This window comes from Protopterus annectens, chromosome 4.part0, assembly GCF_019279795.1.
Source record: "Protopterus annectens isolate FY-2018-M chromosome 4.part0, PAN1.0, whole genome shotgun sequence".
In the NCBI taxonomy this organism is placed as follows: Eukaryota; Metazoa; Chordata; order Ceratodontiformes; family Protopteridae; genus Protopterus; species Protopterus annectens.
In genome coordinates, this window is record NC_056733.1 from 773,238,285 (window position 1) to 773,253,813 (window position 15,529).

At 42.3% G+C, this 15,529-nt stretch overlaps 1 protein-coding gene across 5 annotated transcripts in view; it reads right to left on the reverse strand.

The window, feature by feature from the left end:
* Positions 1-15,529, reverse strand: part of LOC122799579 (clathrin heavy chain 1-like) — a 1,937,764-nt gene that overhangs the window by 521,718 nt on the left and 1,400,517 nt on the right. The window lies entirely within an intron of this gene.

The following is a 15,529-nucleotide window of genomic DNA, read 5'->3' on the forward strand; positions in this document are numbered from 1 at the left end:
ACAGATTAATTATGCCTATCCTGGTATAAAAGCAGTCTTATGCCTGTCCACTGAATAAACTCTACTTCTGACTAATACATCCTCAAGGGCTGTTTTACATGCTTTCTCTGGTGTTTAAAAAAGTTGCAAAATGAACCAAATCACTCACCAAAATTTTCTCGGTTACCCACTTCAGAAAGACAGTGGTTTGCCTAGTACACATCTTTGAACAGGTTACTGGTTACCCTGCAAATACTTAAACTTCTTTCAAATCATTAATCGCTCATCTTTTTTCAAGGATGTGCATATTTAGTTCTTTTGCGCTATCACTTAACATGGGCTCTTTTCTGGACAGAGGCCAACATTGTCTGTTCTCCTTTGAACTGCCCTAATTCCAGTCTATACTACTGTAGTGAGTATGTCTCCAGAACTGCAAGCAACACAGCGTGCACACTTTTAAAAGACAGGTGACCATTCTCCTTTTTTGTCTGCTAGTTACATCGGTAAACACCCCAGTACACCTCAACTCTGCAAAATGCCTTCTCCTATACTTGGCTTACATTTAACTGCAAGATGACTATACTCATGTCTGAAAATTGGGGCACTTATTTTCCTTTTACTGAATTTACATTCTCACAAACAGCCATGACCATCCACAGTCTTTACTGGCATTAGCATTTCCCTTCTTAATATACTATTCGTGCCCTTGGTAAATTCTCCAGGTACTTCACCTACCAAAGTTTCAGCCAAACTAATTCACTCCCCATTTTTCCAAAATAGTTTGCATACCAACTGCAGGAAGCCTGCACAAAAGTGCACTTTTACCAAAACCATCAAAGAAACTATCCATTAGCTAGTGGACTTGCTTTTCAATATTTTTCCATATCCATACATGGAATTCATTATAAACTAAAATAAATACTACTTTAAATCCTGGGATAAAAAGTTCTTTTTGCTATAAAAACCGAAGATACTGGCAAGCGCCACAAAAGATTTTACTTCAAAAGCATCCACCATTTTCCAGATCCACTACTGTAGGAGTTTCTATATTACACAGAGATCCTGTGTGCCCTTTTGTTAAGCAAGCCTGAGGAAGTACACTTATGAAACATACTTCCCCATAACAGTATATACTTAAGAAATGCATGTAAACTATAAGTAACAGTAGGGCTTGCCACTTTCTGATTCCCCTTGGTCTGGCTGAACTTCTAAAGGCTTCTCTATGTGCCCTTGATGCAAGAAATATCAGAAATCACTTGCTCACTGGTCTTAAAATGAAGCAAGTGACAGCCTGTGACAGTTGTGCAATGCCTTGGGCACTTTTCTCCCTTCCCAAATATTGACAGACAAAGCAGTTGGCATATACAAGCTAAAAGGTGCGTGTGCGCTTGTGCACAAGAGGTTTGATCCCCCATACAAAAACACTTGTTTTGATCAGTCCCCATACCATGCATGTGAATGTAATGGATAGTTAATCAGAAGGCAGGAGTGAGCACTTGCAATGCAAGGGATCATATTCCAATATCTCACTGTAAAAACCTTACAAAGTTGTCTTTTTTTTTCCTTATGACAGTTAATGCTGGTCTAGTGCCTGAAAAGACAATGCCAGGAGTGTTAATACATTCCCAAATAAATCTGACTATGTCATACACTCTCTTCAGTTCTTTCAGCATGACAATGCCATTGGGGAAACTGTGCTATGTGACAAACATCCAAACTCGAAGCCAAACAGAAGAATATGCAAAAACTATAGCATTAAAAAACATGTCTTCTAATGCTGTGAAACATTAAATGTACAATACTTATACGCGTAAGTATCAAATGGGGGAAATTGAGAGGAAAGCTTTAGAGTGATCTTTTCTTAAAGATTCAGTGAAATGATTAAACACCTTATCGTAGCAGTTATGCTAATAACTGGGTAGAATTCCACAGAGTACATGATTACACCAGAAGAAGGCTTAATAAAGTGACTCAAAAATAAATTAAAATGTTATTTTCAGCAGGAATGGTGAGTGCTTGAAATGCAGGAAGCAGTGGGGGAAATGAAGAAAATATGAGGACGAGTACAAAGGGGACAGCTGCAAAGAAGCTACCTTTCAATATGCTGGACTTGCTGAACTAAGAGTTCCCCCCTCCCAATAACAATCCTGTATGCTAATAGCTATCTACGACATTTCAGGAAAATGGCAGAAAGATCACTCCACTCTAATTGTCAACTTAAGCAGTGCGCTATTAACACAAATAAAGCCAAGTTATGGGAAGGAGGAAGCGGGCATTGAACAGGTAATGAACAGTATTACTTAAATACAGCACTGAAATCACAGGGCTGAAGGAAGGTTTAATGAGTAGCTCATATGAAACTTTTCAGATATAGCAATGTTTCTGTTTATCACACCAAAACACACGAGACACTGTAGAATTTATTTGAAAGACCAAGTCTAAGGAGATGACATCAATGTTAACTTTAAAATGGTACAATTATTACTCCCAGTGAGACTGGATGGCTTTGCAGTACACACAGGTAAAGCCCAGACCGTCATGACCACGTGCTGTAGAAACTGAACGTGAAGGCTGGGAGTAAGCAGTGGATAGTGGCTCCAGCATCTCACATAGTAAAAGGCAGCCTGGGCCATTAGAATACATACAACTGCTAAAGAAAAAAGGTGCTCGATAAGCAGTATGTGGTTCTGGGATGTACACCTGCCTCTGCAAGCAAAGGCCAAGTGGAAGACTTCATTAAGAGTATGCAGTAACTCACTCACAGGGAAAGGTGCAGCAGCCCTACACATCTGTGAGTAAGACATCGACTACCATGGGAGGGGTTAACAGCTCAAAAAACACAAACCAAAATTCCTTATGGCTGCCTGGAAGAGGAAGACTATGCACCAACTGGCTCCTGCCACAGTAATGGGGGAATAAATGGGCACAGGAGCTATGGGGGCTAGATGTTTGGCAAGCATGGGGTAAACAGAGCAGAAATATTCCAAGACAAAGTCAAGAATCTAGGCAACTGATCACTGCAACCATGAAAAAAATGTTTTGCAGTTTTAAGCACTGGGTGATCTATTCTAACCAAAATTTAAATAGGTTTGAAGCTTAAATTACTGTTTTTCAGTCAAGGATAATGAGTAGCAACCTTCATGCTCAGTGTCACCCCTGGGACCCTCACATGCCAGTGACCCAAAATTCAATGAAGAACCACTAACATACATTGTGCTACAAAGCACTAGTCAGTTAGGCCATTGCTACAAGACCAACAGCTGACTTATGCATGTGTGAAGTAAACACAACAATGGTTCTAAGAAGCTTGCCATTTTTAACAGTCAAGCAGTTGACATGCACGGTTACCTCAAATGATACGCTACTACTAAGAAAAACTAAATGAACATTGCACATATTTATTGCAGTTAAGTTAAATGCATTTTGTCCAATACACTGTATGAAAAAGATAAGATCCATGTAACTTAGTACACACTGAGTACATTCTGGTCTCTATTAAGTTTTTTTTTTTTTAATTTTATACAAGCTAAACAGAACATCTACAGCCAGTTCAATCATCAGTTCCCTGTACTACAGTTCAAAATTAAGTCAACACTGTGTATGTACATGGATGTGTATATCTGTATGCATATATATATATATATATATATATATATATATATATATATATATATATAGAGAGAGAGAGAGCGATACATATCTATATGTACATATATCTATATACATATCTATATACACACACACACACATATACATATACACAGTGGATATAAAAAGTGTACACACTCATGTTAAAATGCCAAGTTTTTGTGATATAAAAAAAAATGAGACCACAATAAATCATTTCAAAATTTTCCCACCTTTAATGTGAACTATAACCTGTACAATTCAATTGAAAAACAAACAAATCTGTTAGGGGAAAAATATAAAAAATACTCTAACCCCAAATAAAGTTCAGCTGTCCTAGTAGGATTTTCCTGACATTTACTTAGTTGCCTGTTAAAGCAAAAGCCATGGATTGCAGAAAGCTTACAAAGCATCAAAGGGATCTCATTGCTGAAAGGTGTCAGTCAGCAGAAGGGTACAAAAAAACGTCCACAGCACTGGATATACCATGGAAAACAGTGAAGACAGTCATCAAAAAGTGGAGAAAATATGGGAAAACAGTGACGTTGCAAAGAACTGGACGTCTCTCCAAAATTGACGAAAAGACAAGACAAAAACTGGTCTAGGAGGCTGCCAAGAGACCTACAGCAATACTGAAGGAGCTGCAGAAATTTCTGGCACGTACTGATTGTGTACTACATGTGACAACAATTTCCTGTATTCTCTATACATCTGGGCTATGGAGTAGGGTTACAAGACGGAAGTCTTTTCTTATACAGAAACATCCAGGCCCAGCTTAAATTTGCAAAACAATACATCAAGTCTCCCAAAAGCATGTGGGAAAATGTGTTATGGTCTGATGAGACCAAGGTTGAACTTTTTAGCCACAATTCCAAAAAGTACCTTTGGCGCAAAAACATTTGGCATCACCAAAAGAGCACCATCCCCATGGTGAAGCATGGTGGTGGCAGTATCATGCCTTGGGGTTGCTTTTCTTCAGCTGGAATAGTGACTTTAGTCAAGGTGGAGGGAATTATGAACAGTTCCAAGTATCAGTCACTTTTGGCCCAAAACCTTCAGGCATCTGCTAGAAAGCTGAAGATGAAGTGGAATTTTACCTTTCAACACAATGACTCCAAGCGTACATCCAAATCAACAAAAGAATGGCTTCACCAGAAGAAAATTAAAGTTTTGGAATGGCCGTGCCAGAGCCCAGACCTAAATCCAATTGAAAATCTGTGGGGTGACCTGAAGAGGGCTGTGCACAAGAGATGCCCTCACAATCTGACAGATTTGGAGTGCTTTTGCAAGGAAGAGGGGGCAAATATTGCCAAGTCAAGATGTGCCATGCTGATCAAACTCCTATCCAAGAAGACCAAATGCTGCAATTAAATCAAAAGGTGCTTCAACAAAGTATTAGTTTAAGGGTGTGCACTCTTATGCAACCAGTTTATTGTACATTTTTTATTTTTTTATATTTTTTCCCAAACAGATTTGTTTTTCAATTGAAATGAGTTTGAAATGATTTACTGTGGTCTAATTTTTTTATATCACAAAAACCTGGCATTTTAACAGGGGTGTGTACACTTTTCATATCTACTGTATGTAATATGTTGGACTGAAGTAAAACGTACACCACATGACAATAACAATGGAAAAGTACAGTTGTGTAATTAACGTAGAATAGATTTTCAGGTAAGTCGCTGTTGCAGTAGCCATTACATATGGGTCATATCCTGCAAAGGATACCATATGCCCTGCCTGTCTACAAAGTTTTAGATACATTCCTCGTGAACCATACATCTGCTCTTATAAGTGGATATGCCTGTATAAAAGGGTCATCTAATGCACCAAAAGCCAAAGTTATATACTTACCACATAAAGGATTCATGTCAGACCTGGCAAAAAGTACAGTTGTGTACACTTACCATAAATGTACATGTTCGAGTGTATAATGTTCGAGTGTATTCACTGTTGCTGTCTTAACCAATGGGTTATCTGGCTCCCGGTAGCCCTCGATCGGCTAGAATACCAAAGGTAAGTAAATATGACATTGGCTGTCGTCGGTTGTAAAGGACGTCAGGACGTCCGATGCAAAGGGTGGCAGCTGACGTCACTTCCTCAGTCTTTCTTGCTATAAGTCAGAAGTCCCCAGAAAACAAGGCTTAAACCAAAAGCAACTTTGGCAAATACCAAATTTAGCCTGTACCTTAGGAAAAGAGAATAGGAGAGGACCAAAAAAAAGGGGGAAGGAGGGAGGGAAACCAGGACTGCAACACTGAATACACGAACATCTACATTTATGGTAAGTGTACACAACTGTACTATGTTCATCGTGTTTCACTGTTGCAGTCTTAATCAATGGGTTGATTACCAAAGCCCAGAGAAAAGGGAGGAGGAACTAACAGAATCAAGGATTGGAAATAATGCCCTGCAGAAAAGTACAGTTATGTACCTACCATAAATGTAGATGTTCGAGTGTATTCACTGTTGCAGTCATTACACTAGGGTTATCCTACTAGCAGGCTACCCACAGTCGGCCTGAATTCCAAAGTCCTGGTCCGGCGTCGGTTGCTGTCGCCTCTTCCCTGACGTCGGTGCGCCAGGGGTATAAAAGATGCAGCAGACGCCATTTTCTTCAGTTTTTCTTGCCCCAGATGTCAGGTGCCCCCAAAAGGGTAGGCTACAAAACAGTGCTTATAAAAGCATGCACTAAAATAAACAATACCTTCATCTACAAGCAAATGCACCACATAGGCTGTATAGGATAGAAAAGTACAGATAAGTCCCAGCAAAAAAGGGAGATGGTGGGTGGGTAACCTGGACTGCATTTGCCAGCATAAAACTTCCTACTGCTATGTCTCCTGGCCTCCCTCAGCACGTCAACCACCTGCTGGGAAAGGGAAGAAAAGAATGGAGTCATACAATGAGCCAAGCTGCCAAATGGGGAGACTGAAAATGAGGATGTAGAATATCCCTTCCTGAACCAAAAGATCTGGCTTCAGAGGAAGATGCCAAGGAGGAAAGGGGAAGATACCAAGGAGGAAATTGGGAGAGACTGCGAAGCAGTGGATATCAATGCTGTCTGGGCCAGTCCGGAGCTATGAGAACAGTCCTTGGTCGTTCGACCCTGATCTTCAATAATACTCTGGGAAGAAGAGGAGGGAAGGCATAAACTGACAGCAGCGTCCAAGGGAAGGACAGAGCATACACTTTCCAGGCTCTGCTGTGATGCTGTCTGGTGCAAAAAAAGAGGTAGAAGATGGTTGTCTGGGGAGGGGAAAAGACCCACTTGAGGAGTGCCCCAACGTTGAATGATGCTGTAAAAGACTGCTCTGTTCAGCTGCCACTCGTGAGGATCTAGGGTTTGTCTGCTCAACTGGTCTGCCAAAACACTGAGCCTTCCTGGAGGAACCTGAGCTCGGAGATGCAGGCCCAGGGATGCTGCTATGGACGAGAGATTCATGCGCTCCCTGCATAGGGGGTTAGAATGAGTCCCCTCCCTGCTTGTTGATGTACCACATGACTGCAGTGTCTGTTCTGACGAGCAGGGTTCCTGGAGACAGAAGATGCTTGAAAGCTAGTAAGGCCTGCTGAACTATCATCAACTCCTTTAGATTTATGTGCAGGTGCATATGCTGGGCATTCCAACATCCCTGTATGCATCTGACATCCAGGTGAGCTCCCCACATGGTCCGATGCATCTGTGGTAAGAACTTGAGTGGCAGGAGGTGGGCGAAAAGGCATGCCGTTGTTTTGTAGACAGCCTGTTTCCCACCACAGAAACTCTGTCTACAGACATGGAAGCAGAGGAATCATCACATCCAGGTCCTGTGTGTGTTGACACCAAATGTTCTTGAGGTACCATTGCAATTTCCTCATATGCAGTCTTGCATATGGAATCATGAGAATGCAAGAAGCCATGTATTCCAGAGCTTGCAGGTATTTCCTTGCAGGGAGCTGGGACAGGCTTGCCAAGTCTGAGAAGTAAACTGTGAGAGTTGTCTGCTTCTCCTGGGTGAGATATATCTGGGCATCTGCATTCAGACTCGCTTCCAGGAAAGTTATGTCTTTGGATGGTACCATTTTTGATTTTTCCTCATTGAGAGTGTAACCCAGGGAAGGGAGAAGAGTCGTTACAAATTCTAGATCCTTTATCAGCTGTTCCTGAGAATTTTCTTGAATTAGACAGTCGTCCAAGTATGGATAAATCTGAATTTTCTTCTGCCGGAAAAAAGCAATGACTGGAGCCAGGCACTTTGTGAAAACTCTGGGAGCAGTAGATAAGCCAAAGAGCAGCTCAGAGAATTGATAATGCTGCTTACCCACCCTGAAACGAAAGAATTGCCTGCAACTTTCCCTGACATGGATGTGCAGATAAGCTTGAGATCCAGAGTTACCAGCCAGGAATCCTTTTCTAACATTGGCAGCAACTGATGAAGAGTGAGCATTTTGAACTTTAGAATTACCAAGAAACAGTTCAGAATAGATAGATCTAGGATAGGACGCCAGGTGCCTTCATTTTTTGGAACTAGGAAAAATCTGGAATAGAAACCCTGGCCTACCTGCTGAGCAGGAACTGATTCTATTGCTCCCAGATGAAACAGAGACAAAATTTGTTTTTCTACTTCTGCCCATTGGTTTAGAGGAGCATCCGGGAATCCTTTGGGAACTGGAAAGGTGTGGAAAGAAAACTTGTGGCCTAGGGATACAGTTCTGAGTACCCATTTGTCATCCATGATAGTGGTCTAGACATTTGCAAAAAAGGCCAACCTTCCCCCTAAAGGACTCTCCAAGGCAGGCAAGAACAGGCAGAAGTTGGATAAAGTCATTCAGAGTGTTTTGATTGAGATGCAGGCTTAGAACTTCCCGCCTTGGAAGTGGATCCTGCCAATGCTTAGACCTTTGAGGGGTAGCCACCTGCCCCCTAGAAAATTTGTAACCTCTAGTCCTAGAACGGTTCTGTCTGCTGGTAACAGGAAACGTCCAACTCTTGGAAGGGTAATTCCTGCTAAAGCAAGGAGGTTGAACTTGCAGAAAATCCTTAACAGTTTGCATAGACTTGGCCTTATCCTCAATCTTCTTGAGCACTTCCACTGCTTTGCTGCCAAAAAGACAGTCCTTATGCAAAGGCCTTAACAGGCTGTCCTTAGCCTTGACAGGCTCTAGAAGGGGGTGTGCCCTGAGCCAAGTGTGCCTTCTAATAACATATCCAGTAGCTGTAGTCCTGCAGGGGGCTTTCTAGAATGTCAAAACCACGATGTAAAGAATGTTTATTGACCAGACTGGCAGAGTTCAGCAAATCCTGCATATCCTTACTCTCCGCCAAAAGAGGCACACTTGCTATTCTAGACTTAATAGCTTCCAAGGTGCGCTGCTGGCACTTCCACATATGAAAAAGACAATTTAGTAGACCTAATAGCAAGAGTGGTAGAGGTATAAACTTTTTTACCCTGCCTATCTAGGTTCCTAGATTCCCTGTCAGAAGGAACAGGATTATTGGTAACAGTGGCCTTAACTCCTTTAGGGCCTTGAAAAATAACCTCTGGATCAGCCAACATATTCCTGAAAAGAAATAGTTGAGAATCAGGGACTCTATAGCACCTTGTCAGGTTTCCTGGGAGCAGGGGGAACCGAATTTGGAGTCAAGGAATTTTCCAGAAAAACCTCATCAACCACTCCCAACACTGGAGGAATAGCCAGAGGCTTATGTTGAGGCAAATCCAAAAACTCCCCAATCCTCTTCTTAGATTGTGGATAATCCTGACTTCCCCGTTCAAAATGCTCACTGAGAGTATTTAAGTATCCCCCAAAAGAGAAATCCTCTGTGGGAGAAGCAGAAGGGATGGCTACCTCTCATCTGAATCCTCAAAAGGAGGAAAAAGCCTGAAAAACTTCCTCTTCATCAGCAGATATGCTAGAAGAATCAGAAAAAGACAGCCTCAGGAGAAACATCCCTACCCCTTTTAGGAGGAGGAGGCTGAGAAACACTAGTAAGAGTCAAAAGGTCATTAGCCATTTTAACCATTTGGGATTGAGGGGAACGAGAAGAAACTGGAGCCTGCTTTTTCACAGGCTTACGGCTGGAAGATTTACCTGCAAGTCTGAAGGACTCGGGGAGGCTTGGCAACTGCTGAAGTTGCAGTAGAGGTCATCGGTATGAGCTTGCTGTCTGAACGAAGAACAGAGGTCTTGGACACCGGAGTCAGCTTAGCGGCTCTGGATCCAGCTGAAGAGGCGACAGGCAAAAGATCAGAAGGCAAACGGAGGCCTGGGAGACTCTGAAATGGTCTCAACAGAGGCCTGCGATTGAAAATCCGTGGACTGCTGGGGCTGCAAAGGTGCCTCACTGGCTACCGCATGACTGACTACCATCTTATCAACAGAGGACTTCACCTTCAGAAGCCTGTCGCGGTCCTTATCCTTATGTTTCTTGGAGATATCCGAAGCCTGAACACTAGCAGACGCCATACCAACAAACTTAGGCCAAACTCCAAAATGTTTAGCTAAAAGCTTAGCCTGACGATGAATAGTACAGGGATTAAAGGAGGCACAGAGATCACAATTAGGAACGTCGTGGTCAAGGCATAAACAAATACAATGGGAATGAAAATCTCTATGGGAATCTGCTTTCCACAGGTAAGACAATTATTAACCTTTTCTGACATTCGTTAAGACAAGAAAAGAGGATCCCCAATGGATAACTTAGCTATAGTTGACTTCAACTTTGTAGTCGGAAACAAAAGGTAAACTGCCGACCGGCACTTGTGCAAGAAATGCTTCTGCTTTGGGGTCCGTGGCAAGGAAGACTGAGAAAGTGACGTTGGCTGCCTCCATTTGTATCGGACGTCCTGACGTCCTTTACAACGGACGACAGCCGATGTCATATTTACTTACCTTTGGTATTCTGGCCGATCGATGGCTACCAGGAGCCAGATAACTCATTGGTTAGGACTGCAACAGTGAAACATGATGAACATCAGCATACTGCACTACAGCTTTTTCATATCCAAAATCATCAGGAAGTTCCCAAATCATACACTACCTTGTTACAGAACTCCCTCAATGACTCAAAAAAGTCATAATGCCCATCTACAGAAAAAAACAGTTGAGTAAAATCTTACCCTAACCATAGATGTCCTTCTCTTCTATGTTGCAGTATTCTTTACATATGGGGTTGTATTCTGTAAGTCGACCCGTCAAAATATTATACTTTATTTTTCAATATATTGTACTGCATTATATTGTGTTTTTATTTTATTTTTCATTCATTTATTTGTATGTATTTATTTTTATTTTTATATAATTTGTAAATTGCTAGTACTATTTATTTGGTTAGGTAAGCCGTACGAAGATGTGTTATATCTTTAAGGGTAAATACTTTGAAATCCCTTTTTCCTCTTAATGAGTATCAATTAAGTTTTTATTGGTTGTATATATTTGACCATTTTGTGATGCTATTTTGTCTGAAGAAGTTTGTAAATTAAGGCAAACGAAAAGTGCTTTACATTAAATTATTCTTCCTGTGTGTTTGGGTTGCCGTTTTTCATAACATCACTTCATTTGTTTGTTTGTTTTTGTATTCTTTCCTGGTTTTTACTCTGTGCGGCCTGTATACAAATGCGTATTGCTAACTGCCAGTATGTGGGACGTCACACAAAGTCAGTGAGAACGTCAGCCATAAAAGGGACATCTGCACATACCATCCTCAGAATAAGGTAGCCCCATCAGGAAAGTAATCCAAGGCCACAACACAATGAGTCATCCTAGGAAAGAACAAGAAGTAGGGGGAAGGTGGAAGGGATAGAATACTGCAACATATAAAAGACATGGACATCTATAGTTATGGTAAGATTTTACACAATTTGTCTGTTCCAGTATTCTCTACATATGGGAGAGTACAAGAGCTCAAAAGGAACCCAGGGAGGAGCAGAGGAAGATCATGCAGAGGCATTTTCCACAAATCAGTGCAGAACTGCCCTAGCAAATCCTGCCCTAGATCTGGAGAGCATCTAGCTTGTAATGTTTTGTAAAAGTATCAAAAGAAAATCAAGTAAGCAGCTTCCAAAATGGAATGAACATCTAGACCTTTAAAGAAAGCCCCAGAGGAGGCAACAGATCTGGTAAAATGGGCCTTAACAGAAGATAAGGATTTCCCATGAAAGTCATAACAAAACACAATGGCCTTAGAGATTCAAGAAGAGATAGTTTGGAAATAGCTAAACCCACAGCCCTGGGACGAAAGGACACATATTTGATCAGACTTCCTGATGGACTGTTTTGTCAAGGTAAAATCGAAGTTATTTATGCACATCCAAAGAATGCAGAATCCTCTCACTGGAAGAATGAGGTGAGGGAAAGAAAGTGGGCAACTGAAAGGACTGATTAAGCAACAACTCATTCACCACTTTGGGCATGAAAGATGGATTAGTTCAAAAGGATACTCTGCACTTCTGGAAAACAAAAGGGGGGAGGTGAGGCCATCAATGCCTCAATCTCAGAGACCCTTCTAGCAGAAGTTAGAGTTACTAAAAGTACTGCTTCCCATGTGGAAAACTTCATAGAAGCAGAGGCCGCTGGCTCAAAAGGGGCCTGAGTAAGCTTCACTAAAACATAATTAAGATCCTAAGGAGGAGCAATTGGTTTCCTGGGAAGTTTCATGTGTAGGACGCCTTTAAGGAAAAGCTTAACTTCTAACCTGGAAGGTAAGGGGGAAGTCAATGGCAAACAGGCAGAGCACAGCAGTGCATTTTGAGGACTATGAAAGACCACTATTAAGCAACTCACAAGTACATAAGTACTAAAGGAATGCCTGCAGATAGGGATTCCTCCTTTTTTTTGTGGCACCAGATAGAAAATCTTTTCCACTTTGAAACATAAGATTCCATACTATTGGGTTTTCTGGCCTCCTGCAAAATCCTAAGCACATCCTTAGAAAAAAGATGCCTAAAATGGATCAAAAGTTGATCACCCACAAGGTCAACTGCAGAGCTGACAGATGTGGATGAATCGGGGATCCCTTGTCCCGAGAGAGTAAGTCCAACCAGTGAGGTAACTTGCAGTGATGACCCTTGGCTAGTTAGCAGACCAGGGAACCAATGCTGTCTTGACAAAAAGGGAGTCACTATCAAGATTTTTGGGTTGTTCTGCAGAATTTTCATCAGGACCCTCTGAATTAGAGAGAAGGGGGGAATGCTTAAAGAAACATCCCTTTCCATGAGAAGGAGCGAGCGTCCACCTTCCAAGCCTGAGGGTGAGGGGGGCCCTGGCACAAAAAAGAGGAAGTTGTCTATTCAGAGAAGGCAAACAGGTCAATTTCTGGAGTATCCCAAGAGTGAACTAGATCCAGGAACACCTCCCTGTGAAGCATCCACTCGTGGGATTGTGTCATGGATCTGCTTAGTGTGTCTGCCACTGAGATCTGAGCAGAGGGGAGGTACAGTGCATGAAGAGTCACTTTGTACTGAACAGCCAGTTCCTATGCTTTGATGGTACCAATGGACTGCAGTACTGTCTGTAAGAATCCCGAGTGGTCCTGGCAAGAACAGAGGATGAAAAGACTGCAAGACCAAAGACCCTGAACCTTCCTGGAAGCAAAAGTTGCTCCCCCAACCTAAGTCTGAGGCATCTGTAAAGAGCTACTGAGCTGGTTGGGGTACTTGAAGTGTAAGGCCAGGGTTCTGACCGAGTTGCTGCATCCACCAACACAACTGTTTTCATGCAGGGAAACAGAGGAATCAGAACATCTAAAGGATAAGCATGCTGGGACCAACTGCTTTTAGAAACCACTGGAATTTTCTCTTGTGTAATTCTGCAAAAGGCAGCATGGGGATTGTGAAAGCTGTAAATCTCAGTAGTCTCAGAAATTCCCGGGCCGTAGTGGAAGGAAGAGTCAGAAGGGACTCCATGAAACCCCTGAGAAAGAGGACTTTCTCTGAAGGCAGGAAAGCTATCAAGTCTGTTCGGAACCTGCACCCCAGAAAAATGAGATCCTGGGTCGGGATTAGACTGGATTTTTTTGAAAATTATTGATAACCGTAGGCCCTGCAGAAAGGCTAGGGCCAAGCGTTGTTTTAATAGATCTGGGCTGCTGGCAGGGAAGAGCATATCACCTAAGTAGGGATAACCTGCAGCCCTTTTATCCTTAGGCAGGTAATGACTGGGGCTAGGCACTTTGTGAATACTCTTGGAGCAGTGGAAAGACCAAAAGACAAGACAGAGAACTGAAAGCGCAAAGAACCCACAGAGAAATCCAAGAATTTCCTGAACTGAGGGTGCATAGGGATATGCAGGTAGGCATCCTTGAGATCCAGAGGGGCTGGAAAGGATCGTGGAGGGACCAGGGAAGAAGATATTGCAGAAATAGCATCCTGAAAGAAGTGCGCCACCAGGAAAGTACAGTTTTGTACCTACCATAAATGTAGATGTTCGAGTATTCACACTGCTGCAGTCATTACACTTGGGTTATCCTGCCGTCAGGCGGTCCCGCAGTCGGCTAGAGTTCCAAAGTCTTGGTCCGGCGTCAATTGCTGTCGCTTCTTCCCTGACATCAGTGCGCCAGGGGTATATAAGATGCATCCAACACCATTTTCTTCAGTTTTTCTTTCCCCAGATGTCAGGTGCCCCCAATAAGTAGGCAATACATATTGCTAATAAAAAAATATACATATAAAATAAAAATAATACCTTCAGTTACAAGCAAATACACCACAACGGTTGCATAGGATAGAAAGGTATAGATAAGTCCAGCTAGTTCAGAGGGGATGGAGGGAGGGTAACCTGGACTGCAGCAGTGTGAACACTCGAACATCTACATTTATGGTAGGTACAAAACTGTACTATGTTCATCGTGTTACACTGCTGCAGTCATTACACTTTGGTAGAATCGCAAAGCTAAGGTTGGGTGGCTGGTCTATAAAGAGTTAGGATTGGCTATGAGGCCCTGCAGAACTGCAGTGGCAAATCCTGCTCTGGATTTAGAGTAAAGAGGCAGGTGGTAATGCTTGGTAAAGGTGTGCACTGAACTCCAAGTTGCAGCCTCCAAAATGTCCTTGGTAGGTACTCCTCTGAGAAAGGTTGAAATGGCTGTTGCCCTGGTGGAATGTGGCCTAATGGTATTTGGGACTGATTTTCCATGCTGTGTGTAGCAGTAACGGATACAGTGTCCTATCTATTTGGATATAGTCTGCTTTGAGATAGCCTTGCCCTGTGATCCTGCAGCATTTTCTACAAACAGTTGCTCAGTTTTCCTGAAAGCTTTTGTTTTGTCCAAGTAGAAGCATAGCTGCCTGTGTATGTCCAAAGAATGCAGAAGTTTCTCCCCTTTATTCTGGGGGTTTGGATAAAAAGTTGGCAAATGAATGGTTTGGTTAAGAGCCACACTAGATATCACCTTTGGCATAAAGGTAGGGTTTGTCCTTAAAGAAACCCTGTCCTGATGAAAAATTATAAAAGGTTCCACTGCCATTAATGCCTGTAGCTCTGAGACTCTTCATGCTGAAGTTACTGCCAGCAGCAGAGCTGCTTTCCATGATAGAAATTTTAGATCGGCTGTATTGGCTGGCTCAAAAGGTGGTAGGGTCAGTTTTTCCAAAACGAAACTGAGGTCCCAAGTTAGTGCTCTCCGGGGTGGTCTTATGTTTTTAGCCCCTCTGAGGTACTGCTTTAACAAGGGATGAGAGAATAAAGGAGGATCCGTGTTGGAATGTGCTGAAATGGCAGAGGCGTGGATCTTAATTGATGAGAAGGATAGGCCTCTGTCCAGCATCTCAGTTAAGTATTGTAAAATCTGAGGAATGTTTGGAACAAGAGGGTCAAGACTTTGAGCCTGGTTCCATGTGCAGAATCTCTTCCATTTTTCTGAGTAATCTTTCCTAGTGCTAGGCCTCCTGGCCTCCAAAATACCATCCATAACAGCTTTAGAGAGAGGTGTTGCCTGTTTGAC